Source organism: Pongo pygmaeus, chromosome 20, assembly GCF_028885625.2.
Source record: "Pongo pygmaeus isolate AG05252 chromosome 20, NHGRI_mPonPyg2-v2.0_pri, whole genome shotgun sequence".
In the NCBI taxonomy this organism is placed as follows: domain Eukaryota; kingdom Metazoa; phylum Chordata; class Mammalia; order Primates; family Hominidae; genus Pongo; species Pongo pygmaeus.
Window position 1 is genome coordinate 32,951,373 of NC_072393.2, and position 23,046 is coordinate 32,974,418.

At 39.1% G+C, this 23,046-nt stretch overlaps 2 long non-coding RNA genes across 11 annotated transcripts in view; both read right to left on the reverse strand.

Moving 5' to 3' along the window:
* LOC129019488 (uncharacterized) overlaps positions 1-23,046 on the reverse strand; it is a 61,417-nt gene that overhangs the window by 37,822 nt on the left and 549 nt on the right. For 9 of the 10 annotated variants that reach the window (XR_010124961.1, XR_008495645.2, XR_010124956.1 and 6 more), the window contains exon 1: positions 22,574-23,022. This is a non-coding gene — a long non-coding RNA (uncharacterized LOC129019488). Of the gene's footprint in view, positions 1-22,573; positions 23,023-23,046 lie in introns of those variants that run through there. The other variant, XR_010124957.1, reaches the window with a different exon arrangement.
* LOC134738831 (uncharacterized) lies at positions 629-6,750 on the reverse strand. Its single transcript, XR_010124965.1, has 2 exons — positions 5,424-6,750; positions 629-3,852 (listed from the first exon to the last, which is right to left on the reverse strand). It is a non-coding gene; the product is annotated as an uncharacterized LOC134738831 (long non-coding RNA).

A 23,046-nucleotide genomic window follows, 5' to 3' on the forward strand; every position in this document is an offset into this window, starting at 1 on the left:
CTGGGATTGCCCATGTGTCTCAATAATTAGACTGCCTGCGATCAGCAAGGAGTCTCTTTCAAGAGAATGCCTTGTGTTGAGTGGGAGTCTTTCCTATTAGAATGACTGGGATCTCCCAGGTGTCTCTATCATTAGAATGCCTGGGGTCAGCTGGGAGTCTCTCCTATTAGAATACCTGGGCTCGTGAAGATATCTCTATCATTAGACAGCCTGAGGTTGGCTGGTAGTTTCTTTCATTAGAATGCCTGGGGTCGTCCAGATTTCTTTACAATTAGACTGCCTGGGGTCAGCCAGGAGCCTCTCCCATTTGAATGCCTGGGGTCAGCGGGGAGTCTCTCCCATTAAAATGCCTGGAGTCACCCAGGCGTCTCTATCATTAGACTGCCTGGGGTCAGCCTGGAGTCTTTCCCGTTAGAATGCCTGGGGTCTCCCAGGTATCTCTATCATTAAACTGCCTGGGGTTGGCCAGGAATCTCTCTCATTAGAATGCCTGAAGTTGGCCAAGTATCTCCCCCATTAGAATGCCTGTTGTCTCCCAGGTGTCTCTATCATTAAACTGCCTGGGTTCAGCCAGGAGTCTCTCTTATTAGAATGCATGGGGTCGCCTACATGGAGCCATTGAAGGGAACAACACCCTTGATGCAGAAGATTTAGCACCACTATCTCCATTCCATCTGGGCTTATATGTACTTTTACTTTTTGGTGGTGAAATTGGCTGATGATTTTCCTTTTTCTTCGCTGGACTATTGTGCCAACTGCCAGGCTGCCTCCTGCCCTTACAGCCCTAAGTGACTGCCTTCTTTCCATCAACTACCAACTTCTTCCAGTGAAATTTAATTGTCTCAATGCCTCCCCCTTCCCCATTCCCTCCATTTTCTCCCAAGAAGCCTGACTCGATTATTTGCATATTTTGAGAAACTGCTGCAGATTAGTTCTTTTTGCCAGTTCTCCCTGAAACTCCTGGCCTTTTGTGGAGGGAGGGATGGAGAGAATGGGAATCTTCACTAGAAACCATGGGAAGAATTGGAAGTTACATGCTGTATATGCAACGTCCAGCAGTCTGATAAACTGATGATTCTTAATCAAGATTGTTTTCCTGGAGGGGAAGGGGCTTTTATTTTCTTTTAGAGAGGGGAAAGTGTGAGCTCTTCCCTTATTCCTAATGGCTATTTTTGAAGAAAAGAAGGCTAGCAACGTTGGCACAGGCCACCTGGCAAAGGACCCTTGAGTAACTGAAGGTCTCCTAGAACTGGGATTAAGAAACCTTGCTCTCCTCATCTCCAAGGCAGGGACCATCAAGAACCTACAGACTCCAACTCTTCTGCAAGCCTCATGCCAACCCTAGGCTATTGCTGCTGCCCCTTAAACAGAGGCTGTCCTTAACCCACTTCTCCCGCCCTATGATATGTCTGCAGACTCAATCTTCCCAGTCTCACCCAAGTGATCTTCCCATCTTGGCCTCTCATATACCTGAGACTACTCGGACCTTTTTTTTTTCTCTCTCTAACTCTAATTTCAGTTTGTTTCCACAATACTCAGAGTAACTTGCTGTTCTTTTTCTTCTTTGTTCCATCCTTTATTCTCCTATGCTCCTTCCTGCACAGAGTTTGATCTTTGGATTTTTTTTTTTTTTTTTTGGTTACACTTCACCCTCTGTGTGACAAATAGAGAGAGAGAGAGAGAGAGAAAGAGAGAGGAGTTTTTTTAAATTGTGACATGAATTACCTTTTATTATTGTTCACTCGTACTTAATTATTTGGTCTTTAGGGTTGTTCACTATTATTTCCTTGTTATTATTATATATTTACTGTTGGTTCATTTATTTTGAGATGGATGTCGACTGCATGCATCGCATTTAGCTGCCAGCTTGTCATGTCTAAGATGAACAGACAGCTCTCACCTTGCCATATCTAAGGTCGACCAGATGGCTCTCGCCTTGCCGTATCTAAGGTCGACCAGATGGCACTTGCCTAGCCATGTCTAAAGTTGAACAGTTGGCTCTCACCTCATCATATCTAAGGTAGACAAGTTGGATCTCACCTTGCCATGTTTAAGATCGACCAGCTGACTCTCACTTTGCCATATCTAAGGTCGACCAGATGGCTCTCACCTTGCCATGTCTAAGGTCGACCAGATGGCTCTCATCTTGCCATGTCTAAGGTTGACCAGATGGATCTCGCCTTGCCATGTCTAAGGTTGAACAGATGGCTCTTCTTTTTCCATGTCTAAGGTCGGCCAGATGACTCTTGTCTTGCCATGTCTAAGCTCAACCAGATGGCTTTCATTTTTCCTTGTCTTCAGTTGACCAGATGTCTCTCACCTTGCCATGTCTAGGTCAATCAGATGGCTCTCACCTTGCCACATCTATGGTTGACCAGATGGCTCTTGCCATTCTATGTCTAAAGTCTACCAGATGGCTCTCATTTTGTCACGTTTAAGGTTGACCAGATGGCTCTCTTTCCCATTTCTGAGGTCGACTGGATGGCTCTAGCCTTTCTATGTCTGAAGCCAACCAGTTGGCTCTCCTTCCCATGTCTAAAGTTAACCAGATGGCTCTCGCCTTGCCATGTCTGAGGCAGACTAGATGGCTCTCGCCTTGCCATGTCTGAGGTGGACTTGATGGCTCCCACCTTGCCCTATGGTCAACCAGATGGCTCTCACCTTCCCATGACTAAGGTGGACCACATGGCTCTTGCCTTGCCATGTCTAAGCTAGATGAGATGCCTCTTGCCTTACCATGTCTAAGATGGATCTGAAGCCTCTTGCATTACCATCTCTAATGTTGACCAGATGGCTCTTGCCTTGCCATGTTTGAGGTTGACCAGATGCTTCTTGCCTTGCCATGCCTTAAGTAGACCATGTGGCTCTCAACTTCCTATGTCTGAGGTCGACCAAGATGGCTTTCACCTTGCCATGTCTGAAGTGGACTTGATGGTTCCCACCTTGCCATGTCTATGGTCGACCAGATGGCTCTTGCCTTCCCATGACTAAGGTGAACCATATGTCTCTTGCCTTGCCATGTCTAAACTAGACCAGATGCCTCTTGCCTTTCCATGATTAAGGTGGACCCAAACCCTTTTCGCACTTCCATCTCTAAAGTCAACCAGATGGCTCTTTCCTTGCCATGTCTGAGGTCAAAACAAGATGCCTCTTGCCTTGCCATGTCTGAAGTAGATCAGATGGCTCTCACCTTCCCATGTCTGAGGTTGACCAGATGGTTCTCACCTTGCTATGTCTGAGGGAGACTTGATGGCTCCCACCTTACCATGTCTATGGTCAACCAGATGGCTCTTGCCTTCCCATGACTAAGGTGGACCATATGGCTCTTGCCTTGCCATGTCTAAGCTGGACCAGATGGCGCTAGCCTTACCATGTTGAAGGTGGACCCGAAGCCTCTTGCATTCCCATCTCTAAGGTCGACCAGATGGCTGTCATCCTGCCATGTCTAAGGTTGACCAGGTGGCTGTCCCTTGTCACTTCTAAGGTTGACCAGATGACTCTTGCCTTGCCATGTCAAAGGCTGATCAGATGTCTCGCACCTTGCCATGTCAAAGGTCACCCAGATGGCTCTCATCAGCAGCAGTACTGTTCAAGTCCAGTAGCAGGATGTGATGATTCACTGCAACTTCAGTCTCTGTAGTCTCACCTGGGCAGTCTTCGTGTCTCAGCCTCCCGAGTCCTTGGGACTACTGGAACCTTCTTCCACTGTTCTATTCCTAACCCGACATTTAGTTTATTTCCACAGTACTTAGAGTGACTTGCTATTTTCTTCTTTGTTCTTTTGTCTGTTTTCCTATACTCTTTCCTGTAAATGAAGTTGACCTTTTAGATTTTCCTTTGTCACACTCCAGCCTGGTATGACAAATGGAGAGAAAAAGAGAAAGAGAAGAAATATTAATGGTGATATTAATTACCTTTTACCTTGGTTCACTCCCACTTATTTATACATTGTTCTTTAATATTGTTTATTTTTTTGTTTTTGTAAAACATTTACTGTTGGATTTTTTTTGTTTTTGTTTTTTTGAGACTATTTCAGCGATTAGAGTTGGACTTAGCCACAAGAGTGCCATGTCTAAGGTTGACCAGACGGTTCTTGCCTTGTCATGTCTAAGGTCGACCAGATGGTTCTTGCCTTGTCATGTCTAAGGTCGACCAGACGGCTCTTGCAGGCGGCAGTACCGTTCAGGTCCAGCAGAGGGATGTGTTCATGATTTACTACGGCCTCGATCTCCCTGGTCTCACCCGAGGGGTCTTCCCATCTCGGCTTCCCAATTACCCGGGACTACTCAGACCTCCTTCCTCTGTTGTTTTTTTCTGAACCCAATTTCAGTTTGTTTCCACAGTACACAGAATTACTTGCGTTGTTTTTCTTCTTCATTCATCTCTCTATTTTTCTACATCCCTTCCAGCATGATAAATTTGACCCACTCCAGTCTTGGTGTTACAAACAGAGAGAGAGAAGAGAAAATCTTAATTGTGTTATCAATTACTTTTCACCTTTGTTCACTCCTATTTATTGACACTTAATGTTATATTTTTTTATTGTTAAATATTCACTGGTGGATTTTCTGCTTATTTATTTTGAGAGAGATGTCAGCCACGAGCATTGGACCAAGGTCAACCAGATGACTTTTGCCTTGCCATGTCTAAGGTCGACTAGATGGCTCTTGCCTCCAGTAATACCGTTCACGTCCAGCAGAGGGAGGTAATCGTGATTCACTGTAACCTTGATCTCTCCAGTCTCACCTGGCTGGTGTTCCCATCTCAGCCACTTGAGTCCCTCAGACTACTCGGACCTTCTTCTTTTTTTCCTCTAACCCCACTTTCAGTTTGTTTCCACACACATAGAGTGACTTGCTGTTTTTTTTTCCCCTTTGTTCTTTTCTCTCGTTATGTCCTATGCTCCTTCCTGAAGGAAGAAGTTGACTTTTATATTTCTTTTAATCACACTCTAGCATGGGTTTGACAAACGGAGACAGCTAGAGAGTGACAGAGAAGTAGAGAGACAGAAGATCTTAATTGTGACATTAATCACCTATTACCTTTGTTCACTTTCACTTATTTACTTATTGGTCTTTAAAGTTGTTATTATTTCTTTGTTATTGTTGAATATTTACTGTTGAAATTTTTGTTTATTTATTTTGAGAAACGTGTTGGCAGCAAGCACTGGACTTAGCTTTCATCTTGCCATGTCTAAGTCGAACAGATGGCTCTCGCCTTCCCATGTCTGAGGACCAGATGGCTCTCAACAGCATCAGTACCATTCAGGTCCAGCAGAGGGATGTGATCCTTATTCTCTGCAGCCTCGCTCTCCCCGGTGTCACCTGGGTGGTCTTCCCATCTTGGCCTCCCGAGTCCTTCGGACTACTTGGACCTTCTTTTTTTTTCTAACCCAACTTTCAGTTTGTTTCTACAGTACTTACAGTGAGTTGCTGTTGTATTTCTTCTTTGTTCTTTTCTCTCTATATATATTCTTACCCTCCTTCCTGCATGATGAATTTGACCTTCTAAATTTTTTTTTTTTTGGAACAATCCAGCCTGGTTGTGACAAATGGAGAGAGAGAGAAGATCTTGTGATATAATTGACCTTTCACCTTTGATCACTCCCACTTATTTATTTATTGGTCTTTAATATTGTTCATGGTTAGTTCTTTGTTTCTGTTAAATATTCCCTTTTGGATTTTTTTTCTTTTGAGACAGATCTTCCCACGATGGTTGTATTTAGCCACCAGCTTGGTAAGTCTAGGGTCGAGCAGATGGCTCTCATCAGCAGCAGTACCATTCAGGTCCAGCAGAGGGATCGGATCGTGATTCACTGTGCCCTGGGGGTCTTCCAGGTCTCTACAGGGTGGCCTTCTGATCTCGGCCTCCTGATTCCCTCAGACTATTTCGACATTCTTCCTCTGTTTTTTCTAACCTTACTTTCAGTTTGTTTCCACAGTTCTTAGAGTGACTTTCTATTTTTTTCTTGTTTTCTCTTTATATTTTCCTGTGCTCCTTCCTGCTTGAAGAAGTTGACAGAGAGAAATCAAGAGAGAGAGTAGAGATTAGAAGAACTCAATTGTGATATTAATTACCTGTTACATTTGTTCACTCCCACTTATTTGTCTTTAATATTGTTTGTTGTTATATCTTTGTTATTGTTAAATATTCACTGTTGGATTTGTTTCTGTTTGGAGTGAACAAAGGTGAAAAGTAATTAATAACACAATTAAGATTTTCTCCTGTCTCACTATTTGTGTCTGTCTGTCTGTCTCTCTCTCCAAGATGTCAGCTGAGAAGACTGGACTTGGCTGCCAGCTTGCCAAGTCTAAGGTCAACCAGATGGCTCTTGCCTTGCCATGACTAAGGATGACCAGATGGCTCTTGCCTTTGGAAGTACCATTCAGGTACAGCAGAGGGATGTGATCATGATTCACTGTGGTCTTAATCTTCCCAGTGTCACCCAGGTGGTCTTCCCATCTTGGCTTCCCTAGTCCCTCAGGCTACCTGAACTTATCCTCCTCCTTCCTCTCTTTTTTTCCTAACCCCACTTTCAATTTTTTTTCTACAGTGAAACTAACTGAAGTTTTAGAGAGACTTGCTGTTGTTTTTCTTCTTTGTTCTTTTCTCCCTTTTTCTACACTCGTTCCTGCATGATGAAATTGACCTTTTATATTTTTTTGTCACATTCCAGCCTGGGTGCGACAAATGGAAAGGGGAAGAGAGAGAGAGAGAGTGTGAGAGAGCAGAATATTTTAATTGTGATATTAGTTACCTTTTACCTTTGTTCACTCCCACTTATTTATTGGTCTTTAATATTGTTTGGTATTATATTTTTGTTATTGTTAAATATTCACTGTTGGACTTTTTGTTTATTTTGAGACAGATGTCGGCAGTGAGCATTGGATTTAGCCACCAGCTTGCCAAGTCTAAGGTCGATCAGGTGGCTCCTGCCTTGACATGTCTAAGGTTGACCAGATGGCTCTAGCTGGCACCAGTACCATTCAGGTCCAGCAGAGGAATGTGACAGTGATTCCCTGTGGCTTCGATCTCCCCTGTCTCGCCTGGGTGGTTTTCCCATCTTGGCCTCTGGAGTCCCTGGGACTACTCAGACCTTCTTCCTCTGTTTTCTTTCTAAGACCACTTTTAGTTTGTTTCCACAGTACTCAGAATGGTTTGCTGTTTTCTTCTTTTCTCCATTTTTCTATGCTCCTTTCTGCACGATGAAGTTGATCTTTTAGATTTCTGTCACACTCTAGCCTGGCATAACAAATTGAGAGAGAGAGAGAGAGGAGAAAATCTTCATTGTGATAATTATCTTTTACCTTTGTTCACTCCCACTTATTTATTGGTCCTTAATATTGTTATTATTTTTCGTTATTGTTCAATATTTACTGTTGGACTTTTTGTCATTTATTTTGAGACCAATTTTGGCTGCAAGCGTTGGACTTAGCCATCAGCTTGCCACGTCTAAGGTTGACCAGATGCCTCTTGCTGGTGATAGTACCATTCAGGTCCAGCAGAGGGATGCATTCGTGATTCACTGAGAACTCAGACTCCCAGGTTTTACCCGGGTGGTCTTCCCATCTTGGCCCCCCGCATACCTGAGACTACTCAGACCTTCTTCATGTGTTTTTTGTTGTTCTTGTTGTTGTTGATGTTGATGGAGTCTCACTCTGTTGCCAGGCTGGAGTGCAGTGGCTGATATTGGCTCACTGCAACCTCCACCTCCTGGGTTTAAATGATTCTCCTTCCTCAGCCTCCTGAGTAGCTAGGACTACAGGCATATGCCACCAAGCCCAGCTAATTTTTGTATTTTTAGTAGAGACGGGATTTCACCATGTTGGCCAGGATGGCCTTGATTTCTTGACCTCGTGATCTGCCTGCCTTGACCTCCCAAAGTGCTGGGATTACAGGCATGAGCCACCATGCCCAGCCTCTGCTTTTTTTTTAACCCACTTTTAGTTTGTTTCCATAGTACTTAGAGTGATTTTCTTTTGTTTTTCTTCTTTGTTCTTTTCTCTATTTTCCTATATTCCTTCCTGCACAATAAAGTTGATCTTTTAGATTTTTTATTTTGTCACACACTCCAGCCTGGGTGTGACAAACAGAGAGACAGGGGAGAAGATCTCAATTGTGATATTAATTACTTTTTACCTTTGTTAACTGCAACCTGTTTATGTATTGTTCTTTAAATTTTTTTTATTTGTCATTGTTAAGTATTTACTGTTGGATTTGTTTATTTATTTTGAGAGAGATGTCGGCTGTGAGCGATGGACCAAGGTCAACCTGATGGACCTCACCTCTCGCCTTGCCATGTCTAAGGGTCAACCAGATCTCTCTCGCCAGCAGCAGTTCAATTCAGGTTGAGCAGAGGGATGGGATCATGATTCACTGTGGCCTTGATCTTCCTGGTCTCGCCCGGGCAGTCTTCCCAACTGGCCTCCCGTGTCCCTTGGACTACTCAGACCTTCTTCCTCTCTTTTTTCCTAATTCCACTTTCTGTTTGTTCCCATAGTACTTGGAGAGACTTGCTATTCTTTTTTTTTTCTTTGTTCTTTTCTCTCTCTCTTTTCCTATGCTTCTTCCTGCATGGTGAAGTTTACCTTTTAATTTTTTTTTTTTTTTATCACACTCAAGCCTGGGTGTGACAAATGGAGAGAGAGAAAGAAAGAGAGAGAGAGAAGATCTTAATTGTGGTATTACCTTTTACCTTTCTTCTCTCCCACTTATTTATTGGACTTTCATATTGTTACCATTTCTTTGTTATTGTTAAGTATTCACTCTTGTATTTTTTGTTTATTTATTTTGAGATGAATATCGGCCATAAGCACTGGACTTAGCCACCAGCTTGCCAAGTCTAAGGACGAACAGAAGGCTCTCACTTTGCCACATCTAAGAGCTAGATGGCTGTTGTCCATTACAGTACCATTAAGGTCCAGCAGAGAGATGCAATCATGATTCACTGTGGCCTCAATCTCCCTGGTCTCACCTGGGTGGCCTTCTCATCTCAGACTCCCAATTCCATCAGACTACTCGGACATTCGCTGTTTTTTTCCAGCCCCACTTTCGGTTTCTTTTCACAGTACTTACAGTGACTTGCTGTTGTTTTCCTCCTTTGTTCTTTACTTTATTTTCCTACGCCCCTTCCTGCACAATGAAGCTGACCTTTTAGAGTTTTTTTGACACATTACATCCTGGGTTTGACAAACAGAGAGAGAGAAAGATCTTAAGTGTGACATTAATTACCTTTAACTTTGTTTACTCCCACTTATTTGGCTGTTTGTTGTTCTATTATTGTTTATTATATTTTTGTTATTGTTATGTTTATTGTTTGTTTGGAGAAAGGGTCTCACTCTGTCACCCAGAATCACTGCAGCCTTTGCACTTAAGTAATCCTCACACTTCCAATGCCTCCCCTTTCCCCAGTACCTGAGACTACAGACACAAGCCACCACAGCAGTTGACTTTTGTATTTTTTACTTCTACTTTTTTATTATTATTATTTTCATATCTTGAGACAGAGTCTTGCTCCATCGGCCAGGCTAGAGTGAGCAATGGTGTGATCTTGGCTCACCGCAACCTCTGCCTAATGGGTTCAAGTGGTTCTTCTGCCTCAGCCTCCCGAGTAGCTAGGACTACAGGCATGTCCCACTACACCAGGCTAATTTTTGTATTTTTAAATGTTTGATGGGGAGGTATGTGTAAAGACAAGGTTAGAGGTTCCGTCATGTTGCCCCAGGCTGGTCTCCAACTTCCTCTTTTTTTTTTTTCTAATCCCACTTTCAGTTTGTTTCCACAGTACTTAGAGTGACTTGCTGTTGTTTTAGGTTTTACGTTCTTCTCTACTTTCCTATGCTCCTTCTTGCATGCTTAAGTTTACCTTTTAGATTTTTTCTTTTTGTCACACTCCAGCCCAAGTGTGACAGAGAGAAAGAGATTTTAATTGTGATAATTATCTTTTACCTTTGTTCACTCCCACTTATTTATTTATTGGTCTTATTATTGTTTGTTATTATTTCTTTGTTATTGTTAAATATTTACTGTTGTGTTTTTTATTTATTTTGAGACAGGTGTCGGCCGTGGCCACTGGACCTAGTCGCCAGCTTGCTACGTCTAAGGTCGACCAGACGGTTCTCGCCACCGGCAGTACTGCTCAGGTCCAACAGAGACATGTGATCGTGATTCACTGTGGCCTCGATCTCCCTGGTCTTGCCTGGGTGGTCTTCCCATCTCGGCCTTCCGAGTAGCTGGAACTACTCAGACAATTTTCAGTTTGCTTCCACAATACTTAGAGGGGGTTGCTGGTTTTTTCCTTTGTTCTTCGCTCTTTCTCTCTGTTTTAAGTTTTTTACACTCCTTCCTGCACACTGAAGTTAATGTTTTAGATTTTTTTGTGGCGGGGTGGGGGCTAGGTCTTCTCACTCTGTCACACCCTGGTTGGAGTGCAGCTTGTGCAATCAGCAGTGAGCTGTGATCACGCGTCTGCACTATAGCCTGGGTGGGACAGTGTGACACACAAAGATCGAGAGAGAGAGAGAGAGAGAGAAAGGGACAGAGAGAAAGAGAGAGAGAGGCAACAATTATGATCTTAATTGTCTATTTACCTTAGTTCATTCCCACTTATTTGGTTATTTATTGTTCTATTATTGTTTGTTATTGTTTCTTTGTTATTGTTATGTTTATTGTTTCTTTTTTTTTTTTTTATGTGTATGTATGTACAGACAGGGTTCTGGGTTCTGCAATGTTGCCCAGGCTGGTCTCGAACTCCTGCACTCAAGCAATCCTCCTGCCTCGACTACCCAAACTGCTGCTATTACAGGCATGAGCCACTGTGCTTGGCTCCTATCTATATATCTATCTATCTACTTATCTTTTGAGTAGAGATGTTTCTTTTTTAACTTTAATTATATTAATAATTATTGTTAGAGGTGTTGCCGCACATCTCCTGGGCTCCAGCAATTCTCCAGCCTTGTCTTCCCAAACTGCTGTAATTACAGGCATGACCTGCCATGCACAGTCTGGTTATATTTTTGATGTGTTTATTCTTTCCAGACCTCATTTCCACTTTGGATGCATAGTTGATAATATGGGGATTGAAAACAAATATTTTGAGAGAGATCAATCTCACAAACCTGCCTTTTCTTTCTAGTGGCACAAGCCTCATCAGGTGTAGTGTGCCTGATCTCTGGTGGTTTTAAATAGTGTAGAAAGCATTGCTGTATTTTCCCTGCCAGGGAGTCCCAAAAAACAGCTAGAGAAGCAAATTATAGAAGAGAAAGAGGTTTATAATTAAAGTGAGGGTCAGAAACTTTTGTGGATAAGGCTGATTTTAGCCAAGATTTGAAGGGGAGATTCATTCATTCAACAGATGCTGCAGTCTACCTGATATGTTTCAGGTACTCCTATGAAATAGGAATACAACAGTGAACAAACATTAAACACAAAGTTTTTAATCTAGTGAGGCAGAGAAACTTCCCTCAAATTATCATACAAATATGAACTTCCATGAAAGCAAACTCAATGTCCAGTAGGAAAACTGTGAAATTATGAAATGTTATTTTGATTTAATGTTATATAGCAATTGAGGTTCTTTCAAATAATTATAAAATGATCACAACAACAACAACAGGTATTTTAAAAGTATGGTATAAAAGTACAGAGTATAATCTTTGTTTTATAAAAATAAGTGCAAAGTTACCTCTGCATAGAGGTGGTTCTATGCCACACTAAACTGGTTATCCCTGGTGATGAGATTAGCAAGCACAGACTATGTTCTCATAAAAGAATAATGTTTTAGTCAGGAGGCAAGCAAATTTGTTTTTCCACTGTTTGAATTTACAATTAAATACTTTGCATGCTTTAAATGTAATGGAAGTTTTGTTATATACTCTTATTCTCATATTAGGCTGTTTCATTTTAATTTTGACGTTGGCAGGGAATAAGGTGAAGGTGGACTCTTCTTGTTAAGTGGAGCACATGTGGTCCTGGAGAAAGCCGTCACACAGTGGGCTCTGAGAGATGTGGTCTATGGGCACTAATTCCCTCTCAGTCCCTGCCTAAGCAAGATTCAACTTCCTCTGCCTGCTGTTTCATTTTTTTCTTCTATTGTCTGGTATATTTTAAGATAAAAACTTGTTTCCAAAGGGAAAGTTTCAGAAATGCTTCCAAGAATAAGAATTCAAGTTGGATTTCCAAGTAGTATTCCTGGGCAACTGATTAAATTCTTTTGTCAATAATCAAAATCTGGAATGTCCTGGATTAGTTCCACCATTTCATCATGATAACTCCCTCTTCTATAATCCCTACTAGAAATGATTGCTTTGCCTAAAAGCTTTTCCCGAGAAGACACTGGTGTGTTATTCCTTTATCAGCTTATGAAAATTAATTCTGGTTGTGTACAGTGGCTCATGTCTGTAATCCCAGCACTTTGGGAGGCCGAGGTGGGCGGATCTTGAGGTCAAGAGATTGAGACCTTCCTAGCCAACACGGTGAAACCCTGTCTCTACTAAAAATACAAAATTAGTGGGTGTGGTGGCATGCGCCTGTAGTCCCAGCTACTTGGGAGGCTGAGGCAGGAGAATCACTTGATCCTGGGAGGCAGAGGGTGCAGTGAGCCGAGACAGCGCCACTGCATTGCAGCCTGGCGACAGAGCGAGACTCCGTCTAAAAATATATATATATTAATTCTACATTTCTAGGATTTTTATTGTGCCTTTTTTTTAAGCCACTGGTTTTCTCAAGTTAAACATTAAAAGTATTATGGAAGTATTGATGATGTACTCAGAGGAAAACAATAGAGCATATAATTTATTTGTTATAAAATGTAAAAGTTCTGCAAGATTTTCCTCTGATTTGTAAAATGTTCTCTCTCAAGAAAGTTTTTCTTTATGTCTTACAATTTTTTTTTTATTTTAAAGACCCATGGGGTTACTTAAAGTGTGATAGTTGTGTTGTTGTAGTGAAGATAATTACACATACAACCTGGCTTTTGTGGCATCTTGCTTACTCTATTGTGCAGAACAGATACCAAAGGTTGGCCTTATGAAGCTGGAGCTATTTTTGCACTGTTATTTCAGAAATGCTGAAAGAACGTCCTACTGATTTTCTAATACTCAAAATTATACAATAATATACTTGGACTTTTAGGTCTTAAAGACTTTTCAACATGAGTTTCTGTTAAAATCTAATATGAAATGCAGCTGCCATCCAGAATCTTAACAGTGTTTGCTGCCAGCCAACTGAATGACTTATTGGAGGAAGGATTGATGACTTCTGGGCCTGAGGGACTGGCTGTCAGGGGGCTGGTTTGAGCAAAGCTCTTCCATAGGTGACCCTGTATTTGCACTGACAGAAGCTCCTATTGCACAGAATTGTACAATTATTCAGAAAGAGTAGAAATCATGAATCTACATTTTACCTGATTTCAAACTGGTTGACAATTTACTTCTACAGATTATTTTTTCTCTTCTCCACTTAATTTATTTATTCCATCTATTTTTTTCCTTTTCTGCCAACTATTGTATTTTTCTAGGGATAGTTGCAGGAAAGAAACTGATTTCTATCAGAGTGCTTATTATAATTCTATTCTATTACTCTGTGAACAAAGATGCCAAAATCCTCACCCAAATATTAAGAAATCAAATCCAAAAATGTATTAAAAGAATTATATACTACAACCCAGTGAGACTTATTACAGGCATGCAAGTCTGGTTCAACATTTGAATATAAATTAGGCTGGGTGTGGTGGCTCATACCTGTAATCCTAGTGCAGTAGGAGGCCAAGGAAAGAGGATCACTTAAGGCCAGGAGTTCAAGATAAGCCCAGACAACATAGCAAGACTCTGTCTTTTAAAGAAATTAGTTCATCATATTAAGATATAGAAAGATAATATGATCTTAACAATACAATCAGAAAAATTATTTGGCAAAATCCAAAATCTATTCATGAGAAAACCGCTCTGCAAACTAAAAATAGGGAAAAACTTCCTCAATTTCAAAAGAATGTTTATTAAAAAAAACCTACATCTTACCTCACGCTAAATGTAGAAACACTAGATTCCTTCCTGCTAAGATCAGGAGCAAGGCAAAGATGTCTCCTCTCACCATTCCTATACAACATTATACTATAAGCCCCAGGTAATACAATGACAAGAATAGAAAAGGTACATAGATTAGGGAGGAAGAAATAAAACTGTCTTTTTACACAGATGATATAATTGCCTATGGAGAAATCTGAAAGGATCACAAAACAAAATCTTAGAATAACCAATTATAATGAGCGATTTTACCAACTTTGCAAATTATAAGAAAATGTAAATGCCAATTATTGTCCTACATATTAGCAGTGTAATTAGAATCTGAAATTAAAAACACAATGATATTTATGCTAGTACCAATAACAATAAAATACTTAAGTGCAAATATAACAAAATAAATATAAATATAGGACTTTATTCACTTCAAAACTGTGAATAAAAACATCAAAGATATAAATAAATGGAGAGAAAATTCACATTCAAGAAACATTCAACTTTGTTAAAATGTCAGTACCTCCCAACTTTACATGTTCAATGCAGTCCCAATCAAAATTCCACAAAGTTAGTTTGTGGATATTGACAAACTGACCCTAAAGTTTATATGAAAAGGCAAAAGACCCAGAATAGCCAAGAAAATATTCAAAAAGAACGGTTGGAATGACACCACCCAACTGTAAGAACTACTATAAGGCTACAGTAATCAAAACAACACGGTACTGTTAAAAATAATAGAGAAACAGATAAATAAAACAAAAGAGAAAGGTCAGAAATTGACCCACACAAATATAGTCAGCTTATTTTTGATGAAATGGCAAAGGCAATTCAATTGAGAAAGAATAATTTTTCAAAAAACAGTACTGGAAAAACTAGACATCCACATGCAAGAGAAAAAAAAAAAAAGAAAAAAAAAAAACCCTAAACCCAGACCTGACAACTTTCACAGAAATTACTCAAAATGGATCATAGCTCAATATAAAAGGAAAACCCACAAAACTTTTAGAAAATAACAAAGAACAGAATCTGAATTACCTCAGGTTTTGCTCCTTTCTACAACACCCAAAATATGATCCATGAAAGGAAAATCTGCTAAGTTGAACTACATTAAAAATAACATTTCTGCACTGCCAAAGATGCTGTTAAAAGAATAAAAATGCAAACCACAGAATAAGAGAAAATATTTGCAAAACACATCACTGATAAAAGACTGGTATCCAGAATATGTGACAAGAAATAAAGAACTCTTAAAACGCAAGAATAAGAAATGAACAACCCAATTATAAAATTGCAAAAGATCCAGATACCTTACTAAAGAACATATAAGCATGGCAAATAAGCATATGAAAATATGCTCAACATCATATGTCATTAGGAAATTGAAGATAACAATGGCATACTGCCACGCACATATTAGAATGGCTAAAATCCAAAACAATGACTACACTAAATGCTGGTGAGAATGTAGAGTAACAAGAGCCCTCATTTATCGCGGGTGAATATGCAAAGTGCTATGACCAGTTTGGAAGACAGTTTGCCCGTTTCTTACAGAGCTACATATACACTTAAGTGCAATCCAGCAATCACACTCTGTGGCCTTTATCCAAAAGAGGTGGAAACTTTCATCTACACAAAACTCTTCACCCTACTATTTAGAAGAGTTTTACACATAATTGCCAAAACATGAAACCAACCAAGATATTCTTCAATAGGTAAATGAATAAACTAACTGTGGTGCAACTATACAACAAACATTATTCACTGATAAAAAGAAATGAGCTGTCAAGCCTTGAAAAGATATGAGGAACCTTAAGTGCATATGGTTGTGAAAGAAGGAAATCTGAAAAGGCTACATGCTCTCTGATTCCAAGTATATGACATTCTGTAAAAGGCAAAACCATGGAGACAGTAAGAAGATCTGTGGTATCCCCAAGTTTGGGGGAAAGAGGGAGAGATGAATAGGTGGGGTACAGCATATATTTTAAGACAGTAAAACTATTCTGCATAATGCAGTAATGGTGGATACATGTCATGTCATTATGCATTTGTCAAAATCCATAGATTTTAAAATTTAAAAAAACATGAATTTGAATGCAAACTTTAGATTTCAGCTAATAATAACTTTTCTATAATAGTTCATTAACAGTAAAAATATGCCACACCAATGTAAGGTGTTAATAACAGAGGAGAAGCTGGGTGCGGGGAGAGGATACATGGAAACTCTGTGCTTTCCACTTAATGTTTATGTAAACTCAATACTTACCAAAAAAAAAAGTATAAAAAATATCCCAATGATTACTATCAAAAGTAGACTGGATTTAAAAATTATACTAGTTACAAATATGTAACTGAATATAGTCCTATGCAGCAATTAAAATAAATAAACTCAGGTGTTAAATGTCATCCCCATGATCATAATCACAAAAAACCTATAGAATATACACAAAAGAAAATAAAAAGTGTAAATGTTTCACCAGAAAAAATCAACCAAACAAGAAGAAATAATGTAGAAAATACAAAACTAGAAGATGTAAGATATACAGAAAACAAATAGCAAAAGGACAGAACTCTCTACTTTTGAGTAATTATTTTAAATGTAAATGTATTAAACTATCCAATTAAAAGGCAGAAATTGGCAGAACAGACTATAAAACATGATCTAACTATCTTGTTTTTACAAGACTCACATTAGATTCAAAGATACAACTAGGCTGAAAGTAAAAGGAAGAAAACAGATATTTCGTGCAAACAGTAAGCAAAATAGATTTGGGTTGGCTATATTAATATCAGACAAAATAGACTTAAAATCAAAAATCTTACACAAAAATACAAAGACACTGTGTATTCACAAAAGTCCCTTTAGCAAGAAGATATAAATATTATAAGCATGCATGTACTTAATAATAAACCACTAAAATATATGAAGCACAAATTGACAGAAATGAAGAGAGAAGTCGACAGTTCTAAAATAATAGAGATGATAATACTCCACTCTCTGTAATGAACAGAATCACCAGATAGAAGATAAGTTAGAAATAAATGGCTTATATAACACAACAAACCAACTAAATTTAACAGATACATATACAGAATACTGCACCCAACAACAGAAGAATACACACTATTCTCAATGTCCATGGATCACACATGGACATTCTCCAGGATGGACTGTATGTTATGTCACAAATCAAGTCAATAACAGAAAGAAAACTAAAACACTCACAAAGTTGTAAAAATTAACATACTCTTAACCAATAAGTAAAAGAAAAAAATCTCAAGGGAAATTTAAAAATACAGAGAATGGAAAATGAAAATACAACATACCAAAAGTTATGAGATGCACAAAAGCAGTGTGAAGATCAGAAATTTATAGCTATAAACACATTAAAGAAGGGCCTTGGCTGGGCGCGGTGGCTCATGCCTGTAATCCCAGCACTTTGGGAGGCCAGGCGGGTGGATCACCTGAGGTCAGGAGTTTGAGACTAGCCTGGCCAAAATGGTGAAACCTTGTCTCTACTAAAAATACAAAAATTAGCCGGGCATGGTAGCGGGCATCCGTAATCCAAGCTACTCAGGAGGCTGCGGCAGGAGAATTGCTTGAACTCAGGGGGTGGAGGTTGCAGTGAGCTGAGATTGCACCACTTCACTACAGCCTGGGCAACAGAGTGAGACTCTGTCAAAAAAAAAAATGAAGAAGAAGAAGAAGAAGGGTCTCAAATCAATAACCTAACTTTATGACCTAACAAATTAGAAAAAGAATGAACTATGCACAAAATAAGCAGAAAGAAGAAAATAATGAAGATCTTAGTAGAGATAAAGAAAATAGAGACCAGAAAAACAGAAACACAACAAAACCAAAATTTGGTTCTTGGTTCTTCAAAAATGTTGAAAATTCACAAACTTCTAGCTACAGTATGAAAAAAATTACAGAATACTCAAAATAGTAGAATGAGAAATGAGATGGGGACATTACTACTAATTCTTTTTTTTTTTTTTTTTTTTTTTTTTTGAGACAGTCTCACTCTGCCACCAGGCTGGAGTGCAGTGGCCCGATCTCAGCTCACTGCAACCTCCGCCTCCCAGGTTCAAGCGATTCTCCTGCCTCAGCCTCTCAAGTAGCTGGGATTACAAGCACACACCACCATGCCCAGCTGATTTTTGTATTTTTAGTACAGACAGGGTTTCACCATATTGGCCAGAATGGTCTCAATTTCCTAATCTCATGATCTGCCTGCCTGATTCTAAGAAATAAAATGTTTTAAAGAGTGTACTGTGAACAACTGTGTGACAACAAAATGAACAATCTAGATGAAATGGACAAATTTCTAAGTATAAAAAACCTAGCAAGACTTGATTACCAAGAATAGAAAAACTGATTTGATCCATAACTTATAAGGAAATCAAATAAAAAATCAAAAACCTGCTGACAAAGAAAAGCCCTTGACCTGATGTCTTCAGTAGTTAATTCTACCAAACATTTTGAAAGACTGAAAATCTTTTTCAAACTCTTCCAAAAAATTGAAAAGGAGAGATCAGTTCCAAACTCATTCCACAATCTCAGCATTACCCTATATCAAAGCCAGAAAAAGACACTACAGAAAACTACAGATTAATTATCCCTTATGAACACAGATGCAAAACTCAACAAAATTCTAGCAAATAAAATTCAGCAGCATATTAGAAAGATGATCTCACCATCTTGAATTAATTTTTGTATAAGGTGTAAGGAAGGGATCCAGTTTCAGCTTTCTACATATGGCTAGCCAGTTTTCCCAGCACCATTTATTAAATAGGGAATCCTTTCCCCATTGCTTGTTTTTCTCAGGTTTGTCAAAGATCAGATAGTTGTAGATATGCAGCGTTATTTCTGAGGGCTCTGCTAGACCTAAAACCATAAAAACCCTAGAAGAAAACCTAGGCATTACCATTCAGGACATAGGCATGGGCAAGGACTTCATGTCTAAAACACCAGAAGCAATGGCAACAAAAGCCAAAATTGACAAATGGGATCTAATTAAACTAAAGAGCTTCTGCACAGCAAAAGAAACTACCATCAGAGTGAACAGGCAACCTACAAAATGGGAGAAAATTTTTGCAACCTACTCATCTGACAAAGGACTAACATCCAGAATCTACAATGAACTCAAACTAATTTACAAGAAAAAAACAAACAACCCCATCAAAAAGTGGGCGAAGGACATGAACAGACACTTCTCAAAAGAAGACATTTATGCAGCCAAAAAACACATGAAAAAATGCTCACTATCACTGGCCATCAGAGAAATGCAAATCAAAACCACAATGAGATACCATCTCACACCAGTTAGAATGGCAATCATTAAAAAGTCAGGAAACAACAGGTGCTGGAGAGGATGTGGAGAAATAGGAACACTTTTACACTGTTGGTGGGACTGTAAACTAGTTCAACCCTTCTGGAAGTCAGTGTGGCAATTCCTCAGGGATCTAGAACTAGAAATATCATTTGACCCAGCCATCTTATTACTGGGTATATACTCTAAGGACTATAAATCATGCTGCTATAAAGACACATGCACATGTATGTTTATTGCGGCACTATTCACAATAGCAAAGACTTGGAACCAACCCAAATGTCCAACAATGATAGACCTCATTAAGAAAATGTGGCACATATACACTATGGAATACTATGCAGCCATAAAAAATGATGAGTTCATGTCCTTTGTAGGGACATGGATGAAACTGGAAGTCATCATTCTCAGTAAACTATCGCAAGGACAAAAAACCAAACACCGCATATTCTCACTCATAGGTGGGAATTGAACAATGAAAACACATGGACACAGGAAGGGGAACATCATACTCTGGGGACTGTTGTGGGGTGGAGGGAGCGGGGAGGGATAGCTTTAGGAGATACACCTAATGCTAAATGACAAGTTAATGGGTGCAGCACACCAGCATGGCACATGCATACATATGTAACTAACCTGCACATTGTGCACATGTACCCTATAACTTAAAGTATAATAATAATAAAATTAAAAAAAAAGAAAGATGATCTCACCATGACCAAGTGGAATTTATTCTTAGAATGCAAGGATATCTTACAACATGAATTTTTTAACGTATAAAAATTGATCAATGCGTACACATTAACAAAATAAAAGAAACATTGATCACCTCATGGATGCAGAGAAAAGTATTTTATGAAATTCAAAATCTTTTCAGGGTGAAAACACTCAAAAAAGTAGGAATTTTAAAACTAAAATACTACCATTGTGAAATCCACACATTAAAAAACCACATCAAACAATGTACTCCAGGGTGAAAGACAAAAAGCTTCTGCTCTAAGCTCAGGAACAAGGCAAAGGTGTCTGCTTTTGCCATTTCTATTCCACATCGTGTTGGAAGTTCTAGTCAAATTAAGAATTAAAAAGAAAACAAACTATCCAAATTGGAAATGTAAAGGTAAAATTACCCTAGCCTACAGATAATATAATTTTATGTGGAAAGCTCTAGAGATTTCACAGATCCACACAAAAATTATTACAACTAATAAATTCAGCATAGTAGCAGCATACAAAATTAACATACAAATATCACTTGTGTTTCTATATAGTAATAATGAATAATCAGAAAACAAAACTAAGCAAACAAGCACATTTACAATAGCACTGAAAAGAATAAAATACGTCGGGAGTAACCAAAAAAGCAAAAAATTCTATTTTGCAGAAATAGAAAAATCCTACCTAAATTTCATATGGAATCTCAAGGGACCCCGAAGAGTCAAAATTATCTTGAAAAAGAAGACCAGTGTTACAAAATTTACACTTACTCATTCCAAAGCTTAATGCAAAGTTCCAAAATAGTGTGGTATTGGCAAAGAGACACACATATGGACACTGGAACAGTGTAAAGCAGTATATGGTCAAATAATTTTTGATGGGGATACGAAGACCGTTCAATGGGCAAAGGACTGTCTTTATAACAATTGGTGCTGGGAAAAAATGGATATCCACAAGCAAAAGGATGAAGTTGAACCTTTACCCTACACCATAAACAAATAAAAATGCATCAAAGCCCTAAAGGTAAGAACTTAAACTATAACATTTTTGAATAAAATATAAGTAGAAAACAACATGATAATATCACAAATATAATGACACATTTAAACAAGTAGATGTGGCCGGGCATGGTGGCTCATGCCTGTAATCCCAGCACTTTGGGAGGCGGAGGCAGGCAGATAACGAGGTCAAGAGATCGAGACCATCCTGGTCAACATGGTGAAACCTCATCTCTACTAAAAATACAAAAATCAGCTGGGCGTGGTGGCGCATGCCTGTAGTCCCAGATACTTGGGAGGCTGAGGCATAAGAATCGCTTGAACCCAGGAGGTGGAGGTTGCAGTGAGCCGAGACAGGCCACAGCACTGTACAGCCTGGTGACAGAGCGAGACTCTGTCTTAAAAAACTAAAAAAAAAAAAAAAAAAAAAGAAAAAGTAGGTGTAAAACTATCCACAGTAGATACTCTCATTTACATAAAATCCAGTAAGAAAACAAAAGTGAAGTTCTGGCTTCCGGTAATACTGGAGTAGCTTGTTAAACTAACACTCTCACAGGTAACAATGATACAATCTGGATAAAATATTATATATAGTTACATAGAAACACTCATCTATATACAATACATACATATGTGTGTGTAACTGAATGAGAATTTCAACCTTTCCCACTGTAGGGAAGATAGTTATTTCAGTTTGAATTCAGCCACATTTACCCCCTCTTCAAATAATAACAATGTTCTTCCAAAGAATATAACAGAATTTAGTCTCTGTAACTACTATTTATAATTTCTATTACACAATATTAAAATTCATAAAATGTGTGAAGAAATGTAACACGCAAACTATACACAAGATAAAAAGCAGGCAGCAGAAGCTATTTCTAAGATGTCCGAGATGATGTAATCAGCAGACAAGTATTTCAGGGCAGCTATTATAAGTACGTTCATGGGGGTAAAGGAAAATATTCTCATAATGAATTAACTCATGTAGAGTCTCAGCAGAGACATGGAAATTATAAAAAGAGTAAAATAGAAGACAATAAAATAATAAAATAAAAAGAACTTTTAGTTTACAAACAGAGTAGAAACAGAAGACAGCAATAGAAACCATCCAATCTGAAGACTGAAACAAGTTTAAAGAAAATGAAAACAGCCTTAGAGACCTGTGAAATGATTGCGTCTGAGACAGAGAGGGAGAGACAGAAAAATTAAATATAATACAAAAACAAACAACTAATAGCTGAAAATTTAAAAACTTGGTCAAAACCGCAAATTTTTATATTCAAAAGGTGAGCACACTCCAAAACAAAAACAAAAACAAATAAAACCATATCGAGGCCCTACTGTGATTTAGAAAACTGGCAGAGCAAGATTTTCCAGGGAGTTGCTATGATTTCTCATTTTCACTATTTATAATAATGGAAAATATGCACTCCTTAGTTTTCTTCTTGGAGAAAGTCTGACTTGTCAAGCACAGATGACTTTTTAGTTTAGTTTTCAAGGTTTAATTTCTTACCTTGGAAATCGATTAAATTTGTTTCTTTAAAATGTCGCAGTAAAATTGCTCCTCCAGACAGATGTCCACGGAGATTCTGTCCTGCTGTGTCCGCCTTTCACAGAACTGAGGTTGTGCCTTCACCAGTTTCAGAAGCGTGTAGGCACGCTTTATTACAGTGGCAGCAGCGTCCCTGTGAGAGGTCTAACCCAGGTGTGGGCCCTGCAGCCAGCCCGGGGATCCAATGGGTCCTCCTATGGAGCACAGGAAGAATCGTGGCAGGCCAGAGATAGAGAAAAGGTGGCTTTTAAAAGGGAAGTGTCAGGTTACCAAGAACTGGGTACTTTCACATGAGGCAGTGAACTGACGGTTTCAGACACTCAGGAGGGAGCTTGCCGCTGGACTCAAGCCCAAGAACTGTCAGGCCCGCAGTCCTTCGTCCCTGCCCATAGAAAGGGGCAGCACTGCGCATGTCTGAAGCCGTGTGGCAAAGG